Genomic DNA, 15,829 nt, shown 5'->3' on the forward strand with positions numbered 1-15,829 from the left:
TATTTAGTTAATTGCTTATAAACTAAACATAAACAGAACATAAAAATATACTTTAATATTTTAATTTATTTCTTAATGCACGAAGGTGTTTCTATACTCCATTGAGGATATTCGGTACATTTTTATTTTTTGCTGATTGTCCTAGGAATGTTATTACACAAATTCACCGGTTTATACGTCCATTATATGTTTGTAATGCAATGGTTGACTTTCTATAATACAGGAAAATCTTTATACAGCAATATAAGCAACAATATAAAATCGCGTTGTTATATCGTGTTCGGGCATGACCGCCGCTCATGCGAACGCGCTCGAAACTAAAAACGGTCTCAATGCGCAGGCGCACAATATACGTCATTGACGAGAACGATGAAAATTTTGATTGGCGGGTGGTCCAAACAGTCCAAATTAGGACCATTGCTGTTATACATTAATGATGTAATTATTAAGTTTGCAGACGACAATTTTATTTATTTAGTGTTTAGTCTATAAACAATTAGCTATATTAGTTAAATATATTAATAAAATGAATGTTCTCTTTTAATTTTTGGAATATAGCGTCACACGCTTCAATTATTATTAGCACCTAAAAACCAATATCCGTCAAGTTATGGCTTAGATACGGCTCGATATGTACGAAAAAGTCATCGAAAGGATCAGTCCTTGAGAAATATCCAGAAGTAGCCATTTAATTGATATTATTTTTCATAATTACTGAAATACATCAAATGTGTGATTAATAAAAAAAATCCGTGTTTTAAAACTGAAGTTGAATCACCCTTTATATTATAAATATACTGATCATTACATGACAATATTGTATACCCCACTACTAGTAAATAACTTAATTTATTTTTAATAGTTAAATAAATAAAGATAACTTATATAAGAATTTTTAGAATATGTATCATAGATTTTTCAAAACGAAAAATCAGAAAGAATGAGAAAATAGTAAGAGTAAGAAAAGTCATCCGAGGCGTCATAGGATTGTTGATTCTAATTTGCGATTAGGCTATTCTGAGGCAACGGAAGCGTTTAGAGGCGCAGCAAGCACTGGCGGAAAGGCTACGAACGCCTCGGCCGCCTCGAGTGTGTATGCGCAGTTTGACGTTTGAGCGCGGCGGTGTTGGTAGCCGTGCGCGGTTCAGCCGAGCGGCGCTGCGCCCCCAGCCCAGCCCCGCCCGGGACGCCGCCCTCGAGCAAGTGAGGCCCCCATTAACTATCCCTGTCGCTTTCGCGCTGATCTCCCATTGAACCGCCCCGCGCGAGACCAACTCACCACCCCCGGGTTAAGGCCAATGTCAAAACCCCGGGACGCGACTAGACGGGAACGGGTTTTTCCGTCTACACCCGGTTTTTCATCGAGCTTTTCTTTCAAAAAATTCATATCTAATAATTGTAACGATTTCATACATGATATAAAGAATTTGGGCGTTGTTTGTGTGATTTTTTGATTTGCGTAATTCGACGTGTGCGGTTGTACGGCTGACTTTTCACGTGTAGGGTTGTTTATGTCAGCTTAAGAATATACCGTAGAATACAACACCGAACTAGAGAATTAGCTTTTTACGAATCTATTAACGATTTTGTGCTATAATTTTATAGCCATTACCAAATTTATTTACCCTATATTTTTTTTTGTTACTTTCGTTATTATTTTTTATTGTTTATATTACAATACAATATACATGGCACATCTTTAACTCATTTTAAGCTGAGTTTTAAGCTCTTTATTTTAATTACGGTTATTTGTATTTTAGCTTTTTGCAATTTTTTACGAAGACTAATTGAAAATGATTCCATTTTTCACTACAAAGTTTAATTATTTCATTATCATGTAAAATTATACGCTGTTTTTTCTTGTTTTGAATACATAAAAGGTGAAGTAGAATCATTTTAAAAAAAAATTCTATATCTAATATATACTACCTAGCATCACGATATTCATCCGAGATTAAAGATTAAAAAATCGAAATAAACCTAATCTGTGATAATTGATCGAAACTATAATTATATTATATTTACTAATTTCGATCTCCTATATCTCCAAGTTTCAAATTTATCATTAGTTTGTTTGCTTACATATGCATATAGTTGTAATGTCAAATCAAAATTATTCTCATTTCTCGTGAAATTTTATAAAGCATTTTTATTACATAAAATTAAATTTGTAGGAATATTTTTAAAATGTATACAACCACTGTCATTTTTATAACGCTGCATAAGTAAAAGCGGGCTCATGCATAATATGCATACTTTTTAAAACGTTTTAATAGGGGTCTGGGAATGACAACAAATTGTTTATTTATTATTAATTGTTCAGTTATTTTTGCTTAAGTATGAAATGAAGATGCTCAGATAAAAAACCTTTCCGAAAGTGTTCATGCTAGATGATTAAAAATATGCATACTCGGAAGATCGGATGTATTTGAATGGCCAACAATTTTTTTGCAATTTTACTCTAACCGGCCGGCGGTTTTATTTTTGCTTTGGTGATCTAAAAACCCGCTCCCATAAGAAGAAATTACGTATGAGAATCAACAAAACGATTTAGGGATATTTTTCTTTTTTGATAATCCAAAAAGGATTTTTTATATTGTTTTTGTTAAGTAACAATTGTATCATGATTATTATTGACAGCCGAAGGGGCCCTAATATTTTTGTTAAAGCAATTGTAAAATATCAATTCTGAGCTAAGCTTGAAATTTATTTTATCCATCCCAAGCTAATTCCTTTATTTTATCCATCGTTACTTTAACAACATGTGATCGCGCATTGTCGTGTTGTAAAACTGATAATTTTGCCTTTTTATTCTTAATTGCTCCTTTAAACGGCCTAACTACTCACAACACATCATTTTTGTAATCGTTTGATCAGGTCGACGAATTTATTTCCCACCAAATACACAAAACTATTTTATTTTGCAGTCAGTCCGGATTTCTCTTTTGTTTTTGCTATCTACTTATTTGATAACTATTGTTTTTTACGTCTACGATTGTCATATAGAACCTATTTCTCGTCAACGATCACCAGATGGTATAAAAACAGTGTTTTTTATGAACCACTTTAACGCCAGCAACTCATGATTATTTTTTTAAACAAATTATTTTTTTAAAACTTACGAATTATTTAAAAATTATGTTTCATTAATTATTAAAGATTACTGTACTAGCTTCATTATTCAGTAAACCAAGTACTTTATATTTATTTAAAGAAAAAGATACAGACGCGTGAAGAAAATAACTTGTGACTCACTAAAAAGTCGCTGGCAATTAAAGGGTTAAAGATCTAGGAGTTCTCGGTAAGTGCGGGATTCATTTGCCTTGCCTCCAATTCTTCCCAATTTTTCTTATATAAACATGAATGGTAGATTCAGAGAATCCACGTTTCTCTGCCAGTTGATGAATAGTTTGAGTCGGATGGTCAATGCCTCTTTACCCAATTTTGCAGTTCTTTCACTTCAAACTGCTTTTAATATCGAGATCTCTCATCTGAATTTATTTAAATCATTTCTGGCACATATGAAGATCTAATACGTTCGTCCCCCAATACATGACAAATGTTTTTTTGCTGCAGTAGTTACAAATATTTTAAAAAATCAAATAGCATACAATTTCGTAAGAAATCTTAGGTCGGTATCGATTGCGAATTGCTGGTTTTTTTTTTTAAATGGATGCCCTGAATGTTGAACCGAAAAATAACAAGACAGGCGTTGACACAACGATAGGCAGAGCGCGATTAATCATCCAAACGAACCAATACAAAAAACGACATTAATTTCCGAATAACCTAATAACTATACCACCATGAAGTGGACCAGGTTGCCCCGAAATGTTATGATTGTCAGAATAGAGAAAAAAATCAATCTAATTATAATTACAAATTAAAAAAAAATATAGTATGTACATAAATTGATATAAAAAACATTGTAAAATTATAAACTAACAAGCTAATACATTTATATATTAATACGATGAATAAAAATGATTTTTTTATTTTTATTCATCATCGTCGTCATTGAATTTCCTGAATAAAATGGCAAAGTTCAATTCATCCTTTATTGCTTGTCTTTTTTGTTTAGTACTAATTTTAATGCAGAAAAAGTAGAAAATATATATAGTAGGATTAGTTTCTTTATTGCTGAATTTGATTAAAGCACATGCCATGTTCGCTGCATTTTCAACACATATACTTTACCTGCTACCTGCCTTTCGTTAATTTCAATTTTTTCTAGAGTGGCTTTCACTTTATGTTTTACATATAAAGAATCATCAGTATCAACAATGTCCAATGTTTTCGGATTGCGGCATCCATCTTCAAATAGCAAAACTGTTTTTAAAATATTCTTCAGATCATTACGAGCATACTTCGCTGTACTTATTACCAAATGGGGAACAGCTTAATGTCCTGTGGAAACACCAAGCTCCCGACCCATTTCCCCTGCAACCTTTATCCTTAAGTTTGAATGTAGCGAATGGTGTTGAACTTGGTAAAATCCATTTTCACAAGACTTACGGAAAGTACTATTAACCATTTTAATTGTAATTTTTGAGGACTTAAAAAAAGAATTAATTTTATATTGGTCCGTTTTGATTTTCTAAAATTATAATTAAAAAACAAATGTCACATAAGTCTAACAAGAAGCGGACGAGAATCTACAAATCCAATTACACCCCCAAAATTCGTAATTGTTTGTGGTAGCAAAAAGTGTGAGAGCACTAAACCTCCCTCAGATCATGTGTATAAAAACAAATACATAACGCTCGAATCAACACTTTCGTTTGAGACTTGCTCTCGATAACATAATCAAGTTTGAATGAACTCAAACCAAGTAAAGACGCCAACCATCGGCAAATGAAGATGATCAAGAAATCAGCCACTTCCCTCTTCTCGTCAACCCTAATTCTGAATCATTGCCTATTTATTTTGTTTGCTAACGACATTTTTTAGACATTAGTGGATGTTTCTATCAATATTTTTTTTAATAAGGCTTTTTAATTAAAAATATTAAATTTAAAATAGTTCTTGGTCATATTTCTAATATAAAAAATAATTGTTTGTGGTGAAGCCATTACTGCTCTTGTTCAAGAAACAAATGTCACGCTGATGATGCTCCGTATTAACCTTGCTACAATTTTGAAAGTCACAACGACATGCTAAAAAAAGTAAAACCATTCCGTTTTTCTCGCATTTGCGTGATAGCAGGCCACAAGCGGTTTCGCAACGAAAACATTACGAATGATACGTTTATGATGAAAACCGTTATTAGGGCAATAATGATATTACTTTACGGAGCACCCGCGCTGCCATAACTATAACGAATGAAGCGATTTGCGTAAAAATCGATCGTATAATAAAAAAACCTCCGATGTCCGCGCAATTATGTATTTCACTAACGACACCAATCGATCAAAGGAAAATTCGAGCCGAATTTTCTCGTTAACGATTCGACCTAAATGCATATTTCGGCACTTTGTTTCAAAGACTTTTAACAACTGATTTATTCACACATCAAATTATAATTAGAGAGTGAGTGATATTTTACAGCGCACAAATTTTTCGATAATCACTAATCAGCATATATTAGGGTACTAAGATACTATGACTGATTTTCAGTTCACACATAATAATATTTTCGATATGAAAATGATCTCAAAATTGACGACTCTTAGTGATAAAAGTCTTTCAGTGTTTTTTTTTATATTTAATAAATATTTTATAACTTTGTTCTTTAGATTATATAAGCTATATAATACAAACAATATAGTCTATATAATAACCCAAAATTAAGCTATATAATCTATAGATATAGCGTAGTCCGTAGCGTCTCAGACTAGTAACTCTGAGGTTACGGGTTCGAGCCCCGGCAACGACACTCGAATTTTTATTTATAAAAATGCGCTATTGTTAAAAAAAATAGCCCCATCTGCAGTGACATCTATTGATTATAAATTGTATAGCACATTATAATTAAAAATTAATAATATGGATGTCACCGATTCCCAGACGTTCAGTCTGGTTGTTCAGTTGTTACTGATTTGTTCGTTGCAATGCATTGGGCTTACGCCTGTCAGATTACAACGGAAGATTTAATAAAAAATATAGCCTATATTTATAAAAAAAAGTGAGGAAAAAACTACATAGATTAAAAAATGTAAATAAACAGGATTATTTCATCTTTGTATAAATACATTGCGATTAAATTCAATCCTGCCAGATTTATCACTATAATTTAAGGGCAAATTTTATCTTAAAAATAACAAATTATATATACTTTTTATAAAAAAAAATCACTACCATTGCTAAATTACGTTTTTCGACTTAATACTGATAACTTTATTATGTAACGGTTTTATAGCATAATAAGGGTTCGAAGCCTAAAACTGAGGTAAATATTTTTGGATTTTGGGGTCGAAGGGTTGTAAGACTTAACAGCAAAAATAGACACTGAAAAATCTAGTGACAGTTTATTTTGTCAACATAAATAAATTACCTAATATATAATCAGAGTCTTCGCTGGCGTGAACAATTGTATTATTGTCAGCTGTGATTCTGGTAGAGCAGCTGGGTTTGTCCTGATGTACTTTCACGATGTTCTTTGAACAATCCGCTGCAGTCTTTTGTGTCAATGTAGTGTCTTGGATCATTTCTACTGCTGTAATTCCGTAGCGTCTCTGCCCTTCTGTAACCAAATGTCACATATTTTTTTAATGCTGGTTCGAAACAGCTCGATTGCAGCACTTTTTGGACTTACCCACGAATGTTTACGCGTTAAAAATATAAATGGTTTAGATCCTCACTTCAGCGATCAGTAATTAGTGAATAAAAAAACAATAGTATTATGCGCTGGGTAGAATATTTTGCCTAGCGCGCGTCCTTTCCAAATAAAGAGTACTTTTTTCGGTGGTACTTACATGTGATAAGTATTTCCAAATATTAACGCAATTTTATGGTCACAAGGACTACCTTCTGTGTGTAACCTTACTTTTAAGATGTTTTTGTTTCTTCTAAACTGTGATTGAAACTCCTACAAAATCTTTTTTTTTTATAATTAAATAAAAATATGTATTTCTTACATTTTTAAAGCAAATAGAGTACAAAAACGAAATTGAACATATCATAGACTATGCACTTTTATATAATATATAAGCCAAGTTGCTTTATATTTGTGATAAAAATCTTGTTGAATGAATATGTTCTACATTCTTTTTTCGTTTGGCTCATAATAAAATTCGGAGATATTATTACGAAGTGGCATAGTTTTTGTTGACCTCTTGAAAGAAAATTCCAATGTTGACCTCTTTAAGTTGCTGCATATACTATTATAAATTATCGAGACAATGTTGTCTATCATGTGTAGCAAAAATCATTAAATATTATTTAAAAACACTTTTTTATCCATGTAAGCCACAGTTTATTTTACGTGTCTCTAAAGTGACTCAACTATATTTTTATAAAATTACTAAGATATATGAATACATGTATATTTTCAAAATTGTTACTGTAACATAGCTACCATTGTTTATGTTATTTTTCAAATGCTCATTATATTTGTAGATCTCTTTCAGATACACATCAGTAACGTTAGATGTTTATGAACAGTTTTTTTTTATAATAGTTATATGCAAGATAAGAGGCATTACGAAGTGTTTTACTAAACATATAATTTTTAAAGCTTTGTAAAGGTATTGCTGTTGACCACTTAAAAACTTATTATTAAATAATGTAGTATAAATTAATTTTTTTGTTAGAAAATTGTTTATTTTCTACGATTTAAGTTATTCAATAAACTATCCAAACGTATACCATAGATATTGAAAATAGTGGTATATTTGCTTATGTACATATCACACGAATAAATCTGGTTCGCTTAACATGATAATGATAGTGCTAAAAATTTGCGTGAAACTAGAGCACCACCCCAAATCCGTTTATCGAATTGTTTGGGTGAAGCTCTAATGGTTATAGATAGCTGTGTTATATATTACATAAAGCTTATATTATGATATATATAAAAGCGATCCATATTTTTTTTATATAGCCTTGTGATTAACCTAATGCAAATTACAGGTTGTCGTTAACAGAAATTACAAACAGACAAGTGTAAATTTAAACTACACAGTGTGTTAAAAAATTATGTTTGAACGCTGCTAACAGAGCAAATGTTTGCATAGGAGGAGAATAATATACACACACAATCGTTAGCACGTAGTCAACAATGCACGAATATTTACTTACCCCTATTTAATGCGTAAATCGTCAAGAACTTGATTTAAACCACACAAAATAATCTATTCAAAATAAAAACAATATTATTTATAACGACACAAAATCATAGTCGATTTTCAAATGTACTTCGAGTACTCTGCGATAAGATCCCAATCTGTGGCGCACATATCTGCTTTTCATTATTACTATTATTTTGCAAATAAAGCAGAAATAAACGTGCTGAAAAGTCCTTCAAGTTATAATGCAGCTACAGCTCAAATTGCTCATGTAACAAAATAATCTTTCACTAAAACGTGCTCAAGTATTAGCTTTTACTTAATAAATGACACTCAACTGATCTTGTCATTATTTATTTATTATATACAATTTTAAGCAAATATTTAATACCTTGCAATAATATAAAATAATTATCGTTGCATGACAGTAATACGTCAACGATATTCTCGAGTCTCTAATATGCCATATTTTATTAAAGCATTATCGTGTGTAAATAAAAACGTAGCGCTTAATCGCCATATTGATCAGGTATACAAAACGTTATCTCTGAAAAAGTTTGCTTTTATAAAAATAGAATATAAATAAGCTAAATATAACATCTAAATAAAATTAGTAAATTTAAATAGTACTTATTTATATCAGGAAATTTTAATAGCTAATATCTTGGCAATTATAACTTATAATAGTGCTGTTAGACATTAAACCTGTATAGTATTATTTTATTTATGTATATATGTTTATATGACGGGGCGTTCCTCTGTGCCTGATTTAGTTCCCAATTCCATTTTAAAGCGTTGTTAAGTCATTCTTGCTGATTTCTCTAAAACATATTGTTGATCTGATTCTCAAGAATTCATCATTTCTTGATCTTTGGAAGTGCACAAAATTTTCTCTATTCATAAAAGTGTGGCAAATTGTGCATAAAAAACTATAGACCAATCGCAGTGTTGTTAGCTCCTGATTAATTATTATCCATATATACATCTTCAATCCCTTTCGGCCAGTTTTGTTGGGTTTTGTCCCGCTCTTTTCCCTGTTATGCCTGGACTACACTCTCTGGAAGTTGGCCAAGGACGGAGAATGTAGTGAATTACTACGGGGTTACTTCGGTCGAGTTCGGTCTAAAATCTCTCGGAAAGAGAACAGCAGGTAAAGTGGGGGTAATTCAGTCGACTTGGCCAGCTTCAAGCGCTTCCGAACATTGTCGGCAAACGGACCGAAGTCAAAAGGACCGAAATCGGAGCTGTTCTTTCGAGCGCGAGCGGTGAGATACTTCCCCTTTCGCGCTCTCGCGTGTTAAGTGACGAGATTGAGAGAGATATTGATATGGTTTTTCGCAAACTGATGTAGAACGAGTAACTCGGATCAATTTCAGTATGCGCGTAGGCGTCCTATGGTCAACACGCATGACGTGCGCTGCATCGTGGTAACGTGGTCAAGTTATAATACCACATTCTTATCGAGGACTTCAACAGACTCTTACTGATATCTTTGAATATTTTAGGGCACCAAAAGGAATTAATTATATTTTTTATAGTATATTCTTCTAACAGATATCGTTATTATATTTTTTTCATATAAAATTAAATATTTAAAAAACAATTAGTGGTACTTGATTTTGTTAAAAAAAATCGTTTCGAATATCCTTATGTATTTTCCTAGATCGGTTTATATAAATGTCACACCATAACGAATTCTTGTTTAGAATCGATGGCGACAAATTCTAGGATAGTCACAGATGTGGTGTTCGTATTCTGAAGTATAATTTTTATGCCTTATGGCATTTTGCAAAAGCCGACAAAGATTTTGCTTAAATTATATATTTACGACCGAAAAGTTTTCACTGATATTGTATTGGTGAGTGCTCACACAAATTTTTATAATTATCAGTAGCGTAATTTTAATAATATGACAATTTAAAAATTGCGATTATTTGGCACATTTTTCGATCACGCGCAAATATGCCAGCTGTACATGACAGCAGCCGCCGTGCGTACGTCATTCACGTCCGCCTTCCGGACGGCATCTGAAATTTGTGACAGTGTGGCCGCTACTCGGAAGTCGGTGACCTTGACCGACTTCAGTTGAACTTCGGTTGGGACAACTTTCAGAGAGTGTAGTTCAAGCATGACTAACCTTCTGTTATTCATTAAAACGATGACAAAATCTTTCGATGCAGGAATTTTAGTAGACATTGTATATACAGATTTGGAGAAGGCTTTTGACTTGGTTTGTCACGGGTTATTATTAAAAAAATTGTCGGATTTAACTCAGTTATTCTCGTATTATTTTAATGATCTTAAAGAGCTTGCAGCCTATGGTGGCCTACTGTTAAAGGAATAAATATTAAAAAAATGGCTGTTGAGTAAATAACATTAGTAATCCTATTAAGTTCGGCATTCAACGGATTAAAATAGACTTTTATCAATGATATATAATACAATACACATATTTTTGTGTCCAAAATACAGTGTAATCGAACTGAATATTTAAGTTTTTTACTTAACAATCTCAACAGCTGCTTAGAAATTTTCTGTACATATAGAAAATTCAGTTAGCTTGTTTACACTGGATTTTTATCCCAAACATATTTTTTTATTTTACAGTTTCTAGATAGCCCTAGTTTTCTTCCCTTCGAAATTGCTTGCTTAGAACATTCAGGTTTATTTATCCTACTGTTATTTTTAGTTTATTATATTTAGTTTACCACTTATATATACATATGTCACTGTTGAACCATCGATAATCACAGCCCAAAACACTCTTAGGGCTAACTTCTTCCAAATTAATACCCTCAGCTTTGAAATATGTATGCTAAGTTCGTTTAAATCCACCAATTGTCGAAGAAGACGAGGACCTAAGGGTGTGGCGCAGTTCAAATTGGGACAGGAAAGACAGAATCGCACCCTTTTGTCCTCATATAGCGGGTTCGATGGGTTTTAATTAAGTGCCTTCGGATCCGGACAAAAGATGAGGCAAACAATGTGGAGGGAAAATCCGAATATCATAGTCCGCTCGGAAGGTTTGCTATTGAATTAATATCGCTTGATTTCCACTGCAAACCCTTTACTATTGTATACCACAGATGGACGAAACCAACACATAATCAATTAAGACTATTCAGGATTTTTTGATTTAGTAATAATTGACCTATGTACATTTATTTATTTAAAATAAATTAAGACCATCGTGACCTAACAAGTTAAAAGTAAATAATACATTGTATTATTACAATATACACACTAAATAAAAATAATACATAGCAAGAAAGAAAAAAAAATTAAAATGAAATTATACGAACTGGACCAGCTCCTCGTGGTTGACATTAAATAGTTCAATGTGCGATATTTGCGTCATAGTCCGAACAATTAAAAAAAGCTCATATTCGTAAAGATTAAAAATAGGTTATTAGGAAAATATTTTTTTTATATATTAACAAAAATCATTTCCTATTTTACAGAATATTCAGTAAAAAATAAATGAAATAATTATAAAAATAAAAACCATCTTACTTTTTAAATTGTAAAGAGACTTTTGACCCATCATATAAATTAGTACATTATATAAACTCCAATTTAATTTTAAGAAATGTTTTATTTTAATTGAAAAATAATTGGTGCAACTTGACTTTAAACTTTTTATTTTTCCGTCTCCTAAGTCTTGAGTTTATTGCTCTGAATCTCCCCCCCCCCCACCTCTCTTTTTTTATATTATTTAGAATTCAGCTCATAGCATGGTTTAAAATAGTTTTTTGTATAAAAAATCTGGTTTATTAATATATATCTGGTTTAAAAATATATTATTCAATAACTACGTATTAAAACAGTATATATTCAATTACAGAGCTTTAAACCCAAATAACAAGAATATTATTTTAAACGGGTGTTTCAAAACCACAAATTATCAGTTAAGACGAGGAAACCCAAAACACGCATATCTTAAGTAACTGAAAATACAATAGAATTCATGAAAATTAATTGTGGAAATGAGATATTTGCATATTGCACAGATAATGAAAATATGATATGATGGCACAGAATAATATCTTTGTGATGTTCTACACATCTTTTCAATCCACTTTATGTGAAATATGCAACCTGTTAATGTTACAAAATACATGGAATTTCATAAGTACCATATAAAATGCCACCAACCGCACAGATGGCTTAAATGAAAAACTGCCGCAATTATCCAATGCAACGAGATGAAATTAATTTGCGAAATGCTTTCATACCTTCATTTAAAATTACGCTGAATTTATAACTGACATTCACGTGTAATATCTTGCAATGGTTTTAATTTGCTTTTGCGCTGTTAATTTTTAAGTAGCTACAATATTTAAGATATAGGATGATTAATTTATAAAAAAAATGGCAACATTACTTAGCAAACACTATAATACAAAAACTCAGCGTCATGGTAAAGACAGCAATGTTAAATAAAAAATACAACCGTATTTTTTTAGTCTGTTTAGATTTTAGGATTCAACACTAAGAAACAATTTATTACTGTTAAACATTTTTGATTGGTCATAAATAGTTTTCAATGAAAACATAAAAAAAACTACTATTGTTTAATTTTTGCTCATTTGTGTTTACTCAGACTATATCTCCAAATGTGTTTCACTTTCTGCCAATGGAATTAATGTGTTTTGCTCTTTTCTTGATAATGTAACAAAAATATTTTTTACTACATATGCATTTAAAATCAAGAGTAGTCAAGAGGTAGTACTTTGAGTCCTTCTTCGCATGTTCAAAAAATATTAGATTTAATATATCTATAGTTTTATTGATTAAACCATGAAAACTAATCTGATCGAAGAAAAAGAACTACACTGATCGAACCTTTAAACGTTTGTTTATATCTCCTCATGAGCAAGGGGTTCAAACGGGGCGGCTTCCACCCACCAAGGCTTTTATGGCGACCTAGTTTCTCCGGACTCCAGGTCAACGACAAGGAGCAAACAGCATCCCTCTCCGGGATGAATGGAGGCCCCCCCGAACGTGAAATTTCGTTCTTATCGCAGCCGAACCCCGCTTTGGCCTGTCATGGTTCATATTTCGCCGATCAAGGACAACCGACTAGAATAAGATCGATGGCTATAAATCAAAACCAAATTGCCGACGATTTAGAAAGCGACCCAAACAAACAGATAAACAAGTAAAAAAGTAGCATCGTGAGCGAATTCTAACGTGGTATGGGGCTTTGGACTCGATCCAAGTTTTTAAAGATAGGTTAGGAACCTTTGAAAAGTGGAACGAAAGACGTTGGATTTTAAGAGGTCTATTTTTAAACGACCCCGTTGCAATAATAACAGGTGAATGAGGAAAATGAAAAAGTGAGGGATGGTGCCGTGGGGGATGCGTTATGTGAAAGTTTACTCGTGTCTCTCTGAAAATGCTCGAAAAACATTTTGGATGGTGACTAAAAAACAGTTAAAAATAGCATCCTGGTGGAGAACAGTTTATATTATATACACGGTTACATTTTAAGTGCACAAACATGACAGGCAATTTACAATTAAATAATGTTTTTAATTTATAACAGAAAAAATCAGTTATAAGTTTATTGTGCCATTGTTTAGGAATAGCCGATTTTTTTATTTATTTTTAAAGTAAATCATACAGGTTTAATACAGTATTATTTTGGTTTGCTATACTGAACTTAATAGATTTTCCCAATGCGTTATGATGACCAATATACGAACAATAATTATATGATTTAACATTTAAAAAATAATAATTATAATAAAACAAATATAGTGCACACCTAAAATAAATGAGCACCATCCCACATTCATTTTCCAGCTCCTCACAGTTACCACTAAAATCATCCTGTGAGATGGCGAGATGTTTTCTCCGAGTGGTAGTGGAGAAGCTGGCGCAGGGATGATGTCCGTGGGAGATTCTCATAGGTCTATAGTCTATTTATTTTCAAGAGTCAGTGCGCAAGAACGTTGTTTAACGCGTAATCAAAATGTGCTCTTAAATTTCTGCCTTGTGCTTGGTCGTTCTCAATGAAACGATTGATCTTACGGCGAACGACCAATCACAGGGCAGAAATTTAAAAGCATGTTATGATTACGCGTTAAACAAAGTTCTTGCGCACTGACTCTTGAAAATAAATAGACTATAGTAGGTGGCTTGGCAGCGTGTACAGCGGAACTTGATTCCTCTCAGTTCCTCTCAGGATGTCAGTGCTTTAAGTCCAATTTACGTGTGTACCATACATTGATATTACATATCTCATAGTTCAAAAATAAGTTTACATACTGGTTATGCCGCGCAGCGCAAACATGTTATACATAATATGATATTTTTCATATTATATTTATTTTTAAGATACCTACTGATTAAATAATGTTCTAATTTTTAATTGTTTTTTCTAGCATATATCGATATTTGATTTACAGTTAATACTACTGTGGATTTTTTTACATGATTTATGACATCATTAGGGTTTAAAGAACGCTTCAACGTTTATTTTAAAAAAATCATAAAAAGCACAATGACAGCTCTAAAATTGTATCAATCACGCGAACGAATAATTAGAAAGGAAATATTTTTACACCAGTTAACTGTACTAAAACAAAAATAAACCAATTTACGTATAATCATACAGTAGTTATAAATAAGTCATTATGTAATTAGTAAATTAACATTTCTTTCGTGTAGCGTAAATAGTAGACAACACAAATATACACAACACAGAACTTTTTCTATGTTTACAGATTTATAAATAGATCCATAAATGGGTCGCTGGCCGGTCACTCTTCTGCATGTCAATGACGTCTCCTCTCTCCGGTGACGTCACCCGGCTACAGAGTTCGACCTGTGACGTCACGGGAGCAATCCCGGTCACGTGTTCGTGACGTCATGCAGTGACCCAAAAAACCCACCCCTACCTCTTTCGATATAATAAATAAGTCCGGATTGCTGTTGCAGTTTCCGCGTGGCCCCCACCACCGCCGGTATTTTGACCCAATTTCAGTGATGCTGTGCGCACCCATTCATCATTGCCCTCGGGCAAGATCGATATCTGGTATCACTGGGATATTTATATGACACTTTACATCGCCAGTATTTTTTTATAATTCAACGAACGGTTCGGTGTTTTAAAACTATCAATGAAATACACTTATCATTATTTTTTTGTGTATTACATCATTTGATAAATATTGTATGCCGTGTTACAGTGAAAAGTATTTACATTTGGGGTTGTATACATCTTATGTTACTTCTTAATAATCACTACTTTTTGAACAGGGTTCTAAAGAGTAACTAACTATTCATAATTAGATTAAAGTCATTCAAAGGGTTAGGGTCGTATTCAGACAAAACATATATATATAGTAGATATTAACCATTTGGTCCCATGTTACTTATGCGTTTTGTCGAGTGTCAAGTGGTTAACTAGTTAACCACTTCATGAAAAACGATACTTATCAATCATCGAAGTCCGAACTTAAGATCACTGAGTGATTCAAGAGTGATTGCTGACGCGATCGAGTGTAACATCATTTATACAGTTCCTTTATGAAGCTTTAACGAATGGGAGCGAAGGTCCATTTCGAGGCAATTTCGTTAGTGTTAAGCTCTACCTC

The 15,829-nt window shown here is 32.4% G+C and overlaps 1 protein-coding gene across 1 annotated transcript in view; it reads left to right on the forward strand.

Moving 5' to 3' along the window:
* Positions 1 to 1,072: 1,072 nt before the first annotated feature.
* Positions 1,073 to 15,829, forward strand: part of Gdap2 (ganglioside induced differentiation associated protein 2) — a 107,785-nt gene continuing 93,028 nt past the window's right edge. Inside the window, exon 1 of the mRNA XM_088197068.1 lies at positions 1,073 to 1,203. The gene's annotated coding sequence lies outside the window, so the exon portion shown is untranslated. The remainder of the gene's footprint in view (positions 1,204 to 15,829) is intronic.

The sequence above is a fragment of the Plectrocnemia conspersa genome, unplaced genomic scaffold, assembly GCF_051122295.1.
Source record: "Plectrocnemia conspersa isolate PC_06_02 unplaced genomic scaffold, ASM5112229v1 ptg000011l, whole genome shotgun sequence".
Taxonomy (NCBI): domain Eukaryota; kingdom Metazoa; phylum Arthropoda; class Insecta; order Trichoptera; family Polycentropodidae; genus Plectrocnemia; species Plectrocnemia conspersa.